This window comes from Protomyctophum parallelum, assembly GCF_964188405.1.
Source record: "Protomyctophum parallelum genome assembly, chromosome: 7".
In the NCBI taxonomy this organism is placed as follows: domain Eukaryota; kingdom Metazoa; phylum Chordata; class Actinopteri; order Myctophiformes; family Myctophidae; genus Protomyctophum; species Protomyctophum parallelum.
In genome coordinates, this window is record NC_139705.1 from 3,494,453 (window position 1) to 3,506,862 (window position 12,410).

Sequence of the window (12,410 nt, forward strand, 5' to 3'; positions counted from 1 at the left end):
GGCGTCCAGTACCCGGTTAAGGTCCCATGAGTATGAGAATGTGTGCTATAGAGCGGAGCGCACCACTTGCCGCTCCAGCACATTGCCGTGTTCGGCCCAGTAGACTGGCATAAACTTCATAACCCTGTTGGGTCCCATCAGATTCAAGACATGTCGACACCCGTCTGTCTTGCGTCACGAGGAAGTATGTAGATCGGACTTCCCTTAGTGTGACTGAGGATATACAGCCTCTGTTGCGCCCTTGGGCAGGAGGACACATCACTCCTGGTCTGATAGTAGGGCTCTCGTCATGTTGCTGATAATGGCCATTTTGACCCGCCGGATATGGGGGGCTGGCGTCAGAAGGCACTGCACAGCCCGGAAAGTCACAGTCACAGTCAGGTCCCTGCGTGGGACGCCAGGGAACACGCTGGCCTCTAGTGTGGGCCGGCGGTGATACGCGAGCTCCGAGGGCAGTCAAGATGATTTCATCAATGTTGGAGCTCGGCCCTTTGGGAGGCGGGATGTGTCGTAGGCCTGCAAGCTGCAGCCTGGTCTTCCCCCCCTGGATGGTTCGCTCCGGCGATTCTCGCCCGGCTGAACCACCTAGTGCTCCTGGCTCCTCAGGGAGACTACGGAGAGTTGGCCTAGGCTCATCAGTCAAGCTTGACTGTGAAAACCCGACTTGGCGACGGGCTAGAGATACGATGGACATCAGCCGCCCACGCTCTGAGGACATGACGCCAATGCCTCCAGTGACACACCAAAGGTGACTGAGCCAGTATTAACGTTGCCACTATTAAGTGTGAACGGGAGGCCCCAGTGAGCAGGTTGTCTGTGCTCCTGCACTGGGGTCGAGGTCACCTAGCGTTCTGCCGCCGGGTCTCGTTGGGGAACACAATGAGGGATGCAATGACAGGCTTGGTGGCTGGCATGTAACCCAGGCCAGCCCTTATCGCCTTGTGCGTTCAAATCTATTAAAGTGTCACGTCGCAACGGGTTGTCTCAGGACACTTTTCCCAATCAGGGCAGGGCTGCCAGGATTTCACCATCGGTATAGAGATGGGAGAGGGCCCTGATCGTTCGCCCGGCAGGCCTGTAGCTGTCTCAGGTACAGGCGTGGGGGACGGCGAAGACAGCAAGAAGAAGGCGATTGGAGGAGCCGACTGCCTGCTTTAGTATGCGTTCCACGGCTATGCGCATGAGCTGAGAAGTGGGAGGCCGGCTCTGATGCCTGGGAGGCACCGCCTTCTGCATCTTCCTCATAGTCATGGAAGTGCGTAGCTTAAGCTGTCGGGGAGAGCAAATCAACCTCGAGTCAGTTGTGGCATCGGAGAGGTAGGCGCTTCGGCACCCTCCGAGGTGCCTAGGTGTTATCTGAAGTGAGCATGGCCCTCATGCGGGCCAACTCTGCAGATAGCTGAGCCCTCTCGGATCTGCTGTAGTCAGCGGTCAGACCTTTTCCTCCTGGCACACGGGGCAGGACCAAGGTCGGCTCACGGCTGAAGGAGAGCTTCACACGAGGTACAAAAGTGGGAGCTCTCCATTGTGGTGGCACCGGTTACTCTGGACCGGCCGGTGCACACAAGTCCCAACTAGCCCAGGGCGCGGACGCTACTGGTTGCTAGGTGTTGGCCATATGCTTGAGGGAGCGCATACGCTGTCTGTACCAGCAGAGGCTTTCGAGGTACGAAAGTGGGTGCTCTCCGTTGTGGTGGCACCGGTTCCTTTGGACCGGCCGGTGCACACCAGTCCCAACTAGCCCAGGGCGCGGACGCTACTGGTTTGCTAGGTGTTGGCCATATGCTGCAGGGAGGGGGCGCGTACGCTGCCTGTGCCAGCAGAGGCTTTAACTTAGATCGGCATATAATGACTTAATCGAAAAACTGAATGCTGCTATACCTGCCGCAGCATGTGAATAATTATGCATTTACGTTTATGCAAATGCTCATTGCAGCACTTTGAGATTCAACCAGATGTAAAGTGCATCATAGAAACAGCACACAAACGTTGCTGTTAGATAGACTGTGCGACCTGCATGGTCGCGGTGGGGGAGGGGAGCTTTACGCTACCTGTACCCCCGGCGGAGGCTTACTTATAATTTATGATAATAAGGTAGCCTTCAGTCAAGGTTTGGACGCTGCTATGTAGCAGCTGTAGTGTTTCCTATGTGACCGTTTATCACGGCACTATGACGCTTATCCAAACTCCAGTGCATTATTATTTATGTTTGCTAGTCCAGAGCGAAACAAAAGACACTTCCAATACACTAGTCACGTGTGCACTACTACGCATTCATGCTGGGAGGAGGGAGCGCTACCGCTGCCTACCCCAGCCAGGTTCGGTTAAATAAACCGACACAAGCTAGTTTTGGAGAAAAGGCTACAACCGATAGCTCCACCGATAGGGGCCACCTGCTGAAGGAAGGGAGCGCGTACGCTGCCTGTATCAGCTGCAGCTAATGAACATAACAAGCTATACACCAATAGCTGTTAATAAATGCTTGAGCTAACAAACGATTAGTAGTAAGTAACATCAAGCTGGCCGTATGCTGGAGGAGCGGAGCGCATACGCTGCCTGCCCTGTACCAGCTGGGCCAACAAACAGTAAGGCAAGCTATATACAGATAGCTTTTTATCTTCAATAGTATAATAAGCGCTTGGGCTACAACTACAGGTAGCAGCGCCAGTTAGAGAGCTATGCTGGAGACCAGCTAGGCTACTAAAAAACAAGACAAGCTATAGCCTGTTCATAAACAGCTTTAACTTTAAGCTACTGGTAGCAGCTGTGAGCTACGCTGTCAGCAGCGCCAGATACTCTGTGCTGGGGACCAGCTGGGCTAATAGGACCTACAGGTACCCAGGGGCACTAATCCGACCTGTGGGAACAAACCAGGTTGCACCCACTGTATATGCAAAAAACTGTTAATGGAGCTTTGAGCTCCAGACATACTGGTAGCGGCTTCAGCTAGGCCCACTACTGGGGGCCAGCTGGGTTAACAACCAGACAGGCTATGTACACCAGTAGCTGTTAGTACCATTTTGCTACAAACTATACTGGTAGCAACATCAATACCCTGGGAGGGCGCAGGAAGCTGCTCCTGTACCGGGCTGATAATAACAACAATACAGCTATTCGCAAAAGCAGTTAAGCTTGAATGCTGCCAATATCGGTATATGGCTTTGGCCAGCAAGGCTCTTGCCATCACCAGCAGGGGCTAAACAAAGCTTAAAAAGTAGCGTGTTTAACAAACGAAGGTAATATGACAGTGTTCTTATCCTTCGGCAAGTCTTATAGTCGCTTATAATAAGCGCTAGCGTTCACAGTCGAACAGACCTCGTATGCAGAGCAGGGAGGCGGCGCGAACGCAGCCTTTACCCACACACAGGAGGTTATGCCATGATAAGTATATGATATCATATGAACGTCTGTTTAGCGGGGATAGCGCCGCTTTAAACGATAACGTACCTTCTGTCCGGGGAGGGTTTTGTTAGCCTTCATTACCGGCGAGAGAGATTGGACGCTCCTGCGTCCACGTGACATGGGTTGTCACCGAGTGCCTCCCTCAGATGTTGGGGGCCAAGGCACCCAGGGCAGAGGTCATGCCCATCCTCTGGCCGCAGAGGAGCCTGGCAGGAGGTGCACAGGTGGTGGCGGGGTTCGTCCATTGGAAACCCGCAGATGTAGCCCAGAGCGCGGACGCTAGTGGTCGCTAGGGGTGGAGCCGTAAACTGGTAGGAAGGGAGCGCGGACGCTGCCTGTGCCAGTAGAGGCTACTGTAGCTGCTAAAGGCCGCTTAGCTGGAGGGAGGGGGCGCGCACGCCGCCTATGCCAGGTAAGGGGTGCTCTAGCAGAGACCAGTATATATGATATATATATAATGATATAGTTATATATATATAATTTCAGAAAAACCAACCTATAAAGTGGCAATGGCTCTGTGCCGAAATTAAAGTACACTATTTGAGAAGTGACTAAATCAGTCAAGCCAATTCATATAACCGGGGTTACTGACGTAACCTCGCGGTGGTGCTATATAGCTGGCCAGTGCCAGCAAAGACTCATTCAGAGAGGCAGAGTAATATAGCAGTAAATAAGTACACTTATAAGTAGTATAAGTATAAGTATAAGTAGTATAAGTATAAGTAGTAAGCAAATAATAATAGCGTCGACTCACGTGCTGGGAGCGGGTAGCGCTAACGCTTGCCGTCACCAGCACTGCGGCGCAGCCTTCGTGGGAAAACAAGACAGCGTAAGCTGTCAAAGAGAACGAGCTATCCGTTCAACTTTGACGGGTGCTAAACGGGACGCTCAGGTCGCCGTTTGTAGCACGCGGCGGTGCTATATAGCTGGCCAGTGCCAGCAAAGACTCGCTCAGAGAGGCAGAGTAATATAGCAGTAGATAAGTACACTTATAAGTATAAGTAGTATAAGTATAAGTAGTATAGGTAAGTAGTAAACAAATAATACTAGCGTCGACTCACGTGCTGGGAGCGGGTAGTGCTAACGCTTGCCGTCACCAGCACTGCGACGCAGCCTTCGTGGGAAAACAAGACAGCGTAAGCTGTCAAAGAGAACGAGCTATCCGTTCAACTTTGACGGGTGCTAAAACGGGACGCTCAGGTCGCCGTTTGTAGCACGCAACCGTGTGTGTTGCAGGGAAGCAGCGCGCACGCAGCCTATGCGAACAGGGGTTGTCTGCTTACCTTGTTCCCACGGGGAAAGAAGACGATGTGAAGCCCAGCTCCACTCGAAAACGATACAATAATAGTAGTATTAAGTCGCAGTCCCTGGAGGGCGAACGCACGCGTCACAGCTCCGACCAACAATGGTCGCGGGACTACCGGCGACTTAGTAGTAGCAAAGCAATAGTTCTGTTATCGTGCAGTTTAATTCTGCTGTAGAACTCTGTGCTATGTACAACTTGCGCAAGCGAGAAGAAATTAGGGACTGAGCCCCGGATGACTGCAGGAAGTTATAGACGACTCCGGGTCATCACGGGGTCAACCGACATTGTTGGTATAAAATACTCGACTGCGCATGCGCGAAGGGACGTATTCAGTGCTTAAAGCACCGCCTCTGGCGGTCAGCAGGGACGAAATAGAACTACAGGTGATTTAGTCGACTAAAATGTATTTTGGCGGGTCTTGATGCCGTCGTAATGAGTGTTTTTACACTTGCTGAAAATAGCTGATCTACAAGCTCACAACGCGTCGGGTTGCGTCGCATTGTGAGCTTGTAGATCAGCTATTTTCAGCATGCAACCAAGTGTAAAATGACTTATACTGGATCTCTTGTCTACTAGTCCCTTCCTAACATTTTAGTCTAGTTTATATTTGTCGACGAAATTGTCAATATATTTAGTCTTAGTTTTAGTCATCATAGCTTAGTTTTCATTTAGTTTCCATTTGTTTTTGTCAGTGAAAAAAGGTAGTCGACAAACATTTTTCGTCTCAGTTTTATTCGACGAAAACAACACTGACTGACACGTACACAGAGAGACAGACACGTACACAGAGAGACAGACACGTACACAGAGAGACAGACACGTACACATAGAGACAGACACGTGCACATAGAGACAGACACGTACACATAGAGACAGACACGTACACATAGAGACAGACACGTGCACATAGAGACAGACACGTACACATAGAGACAGACACGTACACATAGAGACAGACACATACACATAGAGACAGACACGTGCACATAGAGACAGACACGTTCACATAGAGACAGACACGTACACATAGAGACAGACACGTTCACATAGAGACAGACACGTTCACAGAGAGACAGACACGTACACAGAGAGACAGACACGTACACATAGACAGACACGTACACATAGAGAGAGACACGTACACAGAGAGACAGACACGTATACATAGAGACAGACACGTACACAGAGAGACAGACATGTACACAGAGAGACAGACACGTATACATAGAGACAGACACGTACACAGAGAGACAGATATGTACACAGAGAGACAGACACGTACACATAGAGACAGACACGTACACAGAGAGACAGACACGTATACATAGAGACAGACACGTACACAGAGAGACAGACACGTACACAGACACGTACACATAGAGACAGACACGTACACAGAGAGACAGACACGTACACAGAGAGACAGACACGTACACAGAGAGACAGACACGTACACATAGAGACAGACACGTACACAGAGAGATAGACACGTACACATAGAGACAGACACATACACATAGAGACAGACACATACACAAAGAGACAGACACGTACACATAGAGACAGACACATACACAGAGAGACAGACACATACACAGAGAGACAGACACGTACACAGAGAGACAGACACATACACAGAGAGATAGACACGTACACATAGAGACAGACACGTACACAGAGAGATAGACACGTACACAGAGAGACAGACACGTACACAGAGAGACAGACACGTACACAGAGAGACAGACACATACACATAGAGACAGACACGTACACATAGAGACAGACACGTACACAGAGAGACAGACACGTACACAGAGAGACAGACACATACACAGAGAGACAGACACGTACACATAGAGACAGACACGTACACATAGAGACAGACACGTACACAGAGAGACAGACACATACACAGAGAGACAGACACGTACACATAGAGACAGACACGTACACATAGAGACAGACACGTACACATAGAGACAGACACGTACACATAGAGACAGACACGTACACAGAGAGACAGACACGTACACATAGAGACAGACATGTACACATAGAGACAGACACGTACACATAGAGACAGACACGTACACATAGAGACAGACACGTACACAGAGAGACAGACACGTACACATAGAGACAGACACGTACACAGAGAGACAGACACGTTCACATAATAATAATAATACAGTGTTGTTTTTGGCAGCAAATTTCTATTTTAGTTTAGTCATAGTCTTTGGACTGAAACTTCATTTAGTTTTAGTCACATTTTAGTCACCTGGAATGTATTAGTGTTAGTCTAGTTTTAGTCGACTAAATGTCGTAAGATTTTAGTCGACTAAATCTACAGGTGATTTAGTCGACTAAAATGTATTTTGGCGGGTCTTGATGCCGTCGTAATGAGTGTTTTTACACTTGCTGAAAATAGCTGATCTACAAGCTCACAACGCGTCGCGTTGCGTCGCGTTGTGAGCTTGTAGATCAGCTATTTTCAGCATGCAACCAAGTGTAAAATGACTTATACTGGATCTCTTGTCTACTAGTCCCTTCCTAACATTTTAGTCTAGTTTTTATTTGTCGACGAAATTGTCAATATATTTAGTCTTAGTTTTTGTTTTTGTACACAGAGAGACAGACACATACACAGAGATACAGACACGTACACATAGAGACAGACACGTACACATAGAGACAGACACGTACACAGAGAGACAGACACGTACACATAGAGACAGACACGTGCACATAGAGACAGACACGTACACATAGAGACAGGCACGTGCACATAGAGACAGACACGTACACATAGAGACAGACACGTACACATAGAGACAGACACGTGCACATAGAGACAGACACGTACACATAGAGACAGACACGTACACATAGAGACAGACACATAAACATAGAGACAGACACGTGCACATAGAGACAGACACGTTCACATAGAGACAGACACGTACACATAGAGACAGACACGTTCACATAGAGACAGACACGTTCACAGAGAGACAGACACGTACACAGAGAGACAGACACGTACACATAGATAGACACGTACACAGAGAGACAGACACGTACACATAGAGACAGACACGTACACAGAGAGACAGACACGTTCACATAGACAGACACGTACACATAGAGACAGACACGTACACAGAGAGACAGACACGTTCACATAGAGACAGACACGTACACATAGAGACAGACACGTACACATAGAGACAGACACGTACACATAGAGACAGACACGTACACAGAGAGACAGACACGTACACATAGAGACAGACACGTACACAGAGAGACAGACACGTACACATAGAGTCAGACACGTACACATAGAGACAGACATGTACACAGAGAGACAGACACGTACACAGAGAGACAGACATGTACACATAGAGACAGACACGTACACATAGACAGACACGTTCACATAGACAGACACGTACACAGAGAGACAGACACGTTCACATAGACAGACACGTCCACATAGACAGACACGTACACATAGAGACAGACACGTACACATAGAGACAGACACGTACACATAGAGACAGACACGTACACAGCGAGACAGACACGTACACAGAGAGACAGACACGTACACATAGAGACAGACACGTACACATAGAGACAGACACGTACACAGAGAGACAGACACGTACACATAGAGACAGACACGTACACATAGAGACAGACACGTACACAGAGAGACAGACACGTACACATAGAGACAGACATGTACACATAATAATAATAATACAGTGTTGTTTTTGGCAGCAAATTTCTATTTTAGTTTAGTCATAGTCTTTGGACTGAAACTTCATTTAGTTTTAGTCACATTTTAGTCACCTGGAATGTATTAGTGTTAGTCTAGTTTTAGTCGACTAAATGTCATAAGATTTTAGTCGACTAAATCTACAGGTGATTTAGTCGACTAAAATGTATTTTGGCGGGTCTTGATGCCGTCGTAATGAGTGTTTTTACACTTGCTGAAAATAGCTGTTCTACAAGCTCACAACGCGTTGCGTTGCGTCGCGTTGTGAGCTTGTAGATCAGCTATTTTCAGCATGCAACCAAGTGTAAAATGACTTATACTGGACCTCTTGTCTACTAGTCCCTTCCTAACATTTTAGTCTAGTTTTTATTTGTCGACGAAATTGTCAATATATTTAGTCTTAGTTTTTGTTTTTGTACACAGAGAGTCAGACACGTACACATAGAGACAGACACGTACACATAGATACAGACACGTGCACATAGAGACAGACACGTACACATAGAGACAGACACGTGCACATAGAGACAGACACGTACACATAGAGACAGACACGTATACAGAGAGACAGACAGGTACACATAGAGACAGACACGTACACATAGAGACAGACACGTACACATAGACAGACACGTATACAGAGAGACAGACACGTTCACATAGGCAGACACGTATACAGAGAGACAGACATGTACACAGAGAGACAGACACGTACACAGAGAGACAGACATGTACACATAGAGACAGACACGTACACAGAGAGACAGACACGTACACAGAGAGACAGACACATACACATAGAGACAGACACGTGCACATAGAGACAGACACGTACACATAGAGACAGACACGTACACAGAGAGACAGACACGTACACATAGAGTCAGACACGTACACATAGAGACAGACATGTACACAGAGAGACAGACACGTACACAGAGAGACAGACATGTACACATAGAGACAGACACGTACACATAGAGACAGACACGTTCACATAGACAGACACATACACAGAGAGACAGACACGTTCACATAGACAGACACGTCCACATAGACAGACACGTACACATAGAGACAGACACGTACACATAGAGACAGACACGTACACATAGAGACAGACACGTACACAGAGAGACAGACACGTACACAGAGAGACAGACACGTACACATAGAGACAGACACGTACACATAGAGACAGACACGTACACAGAGAGACAGACACGTACACATAGAGACAGACACGTACACATAGAGACAGACACGTACACATAGAGACAGACACGTACACATAGAGACAGACACGTACACAGAGAGACAGACACGTACACATAGAGACAGACACGTACACAGAGAGACAGACATGTACACATAGAGACAGACACGTACACATAGAGACAGACACGTTCACATAGACAGACACATACACAGAGAGACAGACACGTTCACATAGACAGACACGTCCACATAGACAGACACGTACACATAGAGACAGACACGTACACATAGAGACAGACACGTACACATAGAGACAGACACGTACACAGAGAGACAGACACGTACACAGAGAGACAGACACGTACACATAGAGACAGACACGTACACATAGAGACAGACACGTACACAGAGAGACAGACACGTACACATAGAGACAGACACGTACACATAGAGACAGACACGTACACATAGAGACAGACACGTACACATAGAGACAGACACGTACACAGAGAGACAGACACGTACACATAGAGACAGACATGTACACATAATAATAATAATACAGTGTTGTTTTTGGCAGCAAATTTCTATTTTAGTTTAGTCATAGTCTTTGGACTGAAACTTCATTTAGTTTTAGTCACATTTTAGTCAACTGGAATGTATTAGTGTTAGTCTAGTTTTAGTCGACTAAATGTCATAAGATTTTAGTCGACTAAATCTACAGGTGATTTAGTCGACTAAAATGTATTTTGGCGGGTCTTGATGCCGTCGTAATGAGTGTTTTTAAACTTGCTGAAAATAGCTGATCTACAAGCTCACAACGCGTCGCGTTGCGTTGTGAGCTTGTAGATCAGCTATTTTCAGCATGCAACCAAGTGTAAAATGACTTATACTGGATCTCTTGTCTACTAGTCCCTTCCTAACATTTTAGTCTAGTTTTTATTTGTCGACGAAATTGTCAATATATTTAGTCTTAGTTTTTGTTTTTGTACACAGAGAGTCAGACACGTACACATAGAGACAGACACGTTCACATAGAGACAGACACGTACACATAGAGACAGACACGTGCACATAGAGACAGACACGTACACATAGAGACAGACACGTGCACATAGAGACAGACACGTACACATAGAGACAGACACGTATACAGAGAGACAGACAGGTACACATAGAGACAGACACGTACACATAGAGACAGACACGTACACATAGACAGACACGTATACAGAGAGACAGACACGTACACATAGAGACAGACACGTATACAGAGAGACAGACACGTACACATAGAGACAGACACATACACATAGAGACAGACACGTACACATAGAGACAGACACGTACACATAGAGACAGACACATACACATAGAGACAGACACGTGCACATAGAGACAGACACGTTCACATAGAGACAGACACGTTCACAGAGAGACAGACACGTACACATAGAGACAGACACGTACACATAGAGACAGACACGTTCACAGAGAGACAGACACGTACACATAGAGACAGACACGTACACATAGAGACAGACACGTTCACAGAGAGACAGACACGTACACAGAGAGACAGACACGTACACAGAGAGACAGACACGTACACAGAGAGACAGACACGTACACAGAGAGACAGACACGTACACAGAGAGACAGACACGTACACAGAGAGACAGACACCTACACATAGAGACAGACACGTACACATAGAGACAGACACGTACACATAGAGACAGACACGTACACATAGAGACAGACACGTACACATAGAGACAGACACGTACACATAGAGACAGACACGTACACAGAGAGACAGACACATACACATAGAGACAGACACGTACACATAGAGACAGACACGTACACACAGAGACAGACACGTACACGTAGAGACAGACACGTACACATAATAATAATAATACAGTGTTGTTTTTGGCAGCAAATTTCTATTTTAGTTTAGTCATAGTCTTTGGACTGAAACTTCATTTAGTTTTAGTCACATTTTAGTCACCTGGAATGTATTAGTGTTAGTCTAGTTTTAGTCGACTAAATGTCATAAGATTTTAGTCGACTAAATCTACAGGTGATTTAGTCGACTAAAATGTATTTTGGCGGGTCTTGATGCCGTCGTAATGAGTGTTTTTACACTTGCTGAAAATAGCTGATCTACAAGCTCACAACGCGTCGCGTTGCGTCGCGTTGTGAGCTTGTAGATCAGCTATTTTCAGCATGCAACCAAGTGTAAAATGACTTATACTGGATCTCTTGTCTACTAGTCCCTTCCTAACATTTTAGTCTAGTTTATATTCGTCGACGAAATTGTCAATATATTTAGTCTTAGTTTTAGTCATCATAGCTTAGTTTTCATTTAGTTTCCATTTGTTTTTGTCAGTGAAAAAAGGTAGTCGACAAACATTTTTCGTCTCAGTTTTAGTCGACGAAAACAACACTGACAGACACGTACACAGAGAGACAGACACATACACAGAGATACAGACACGTACACATAGAGACAGACACGTTCACACATAGACAGACACGTACACAGAGAGACAGACACGTACACAGAGAGACAGACACGTACACGTAGAGACAGACACGTACACAGAGAGACAGACACGTACACAGAGAGACAGACACGTACACATAGAGACAGACACGTACACATAGAGACAGACACGTACACATAGA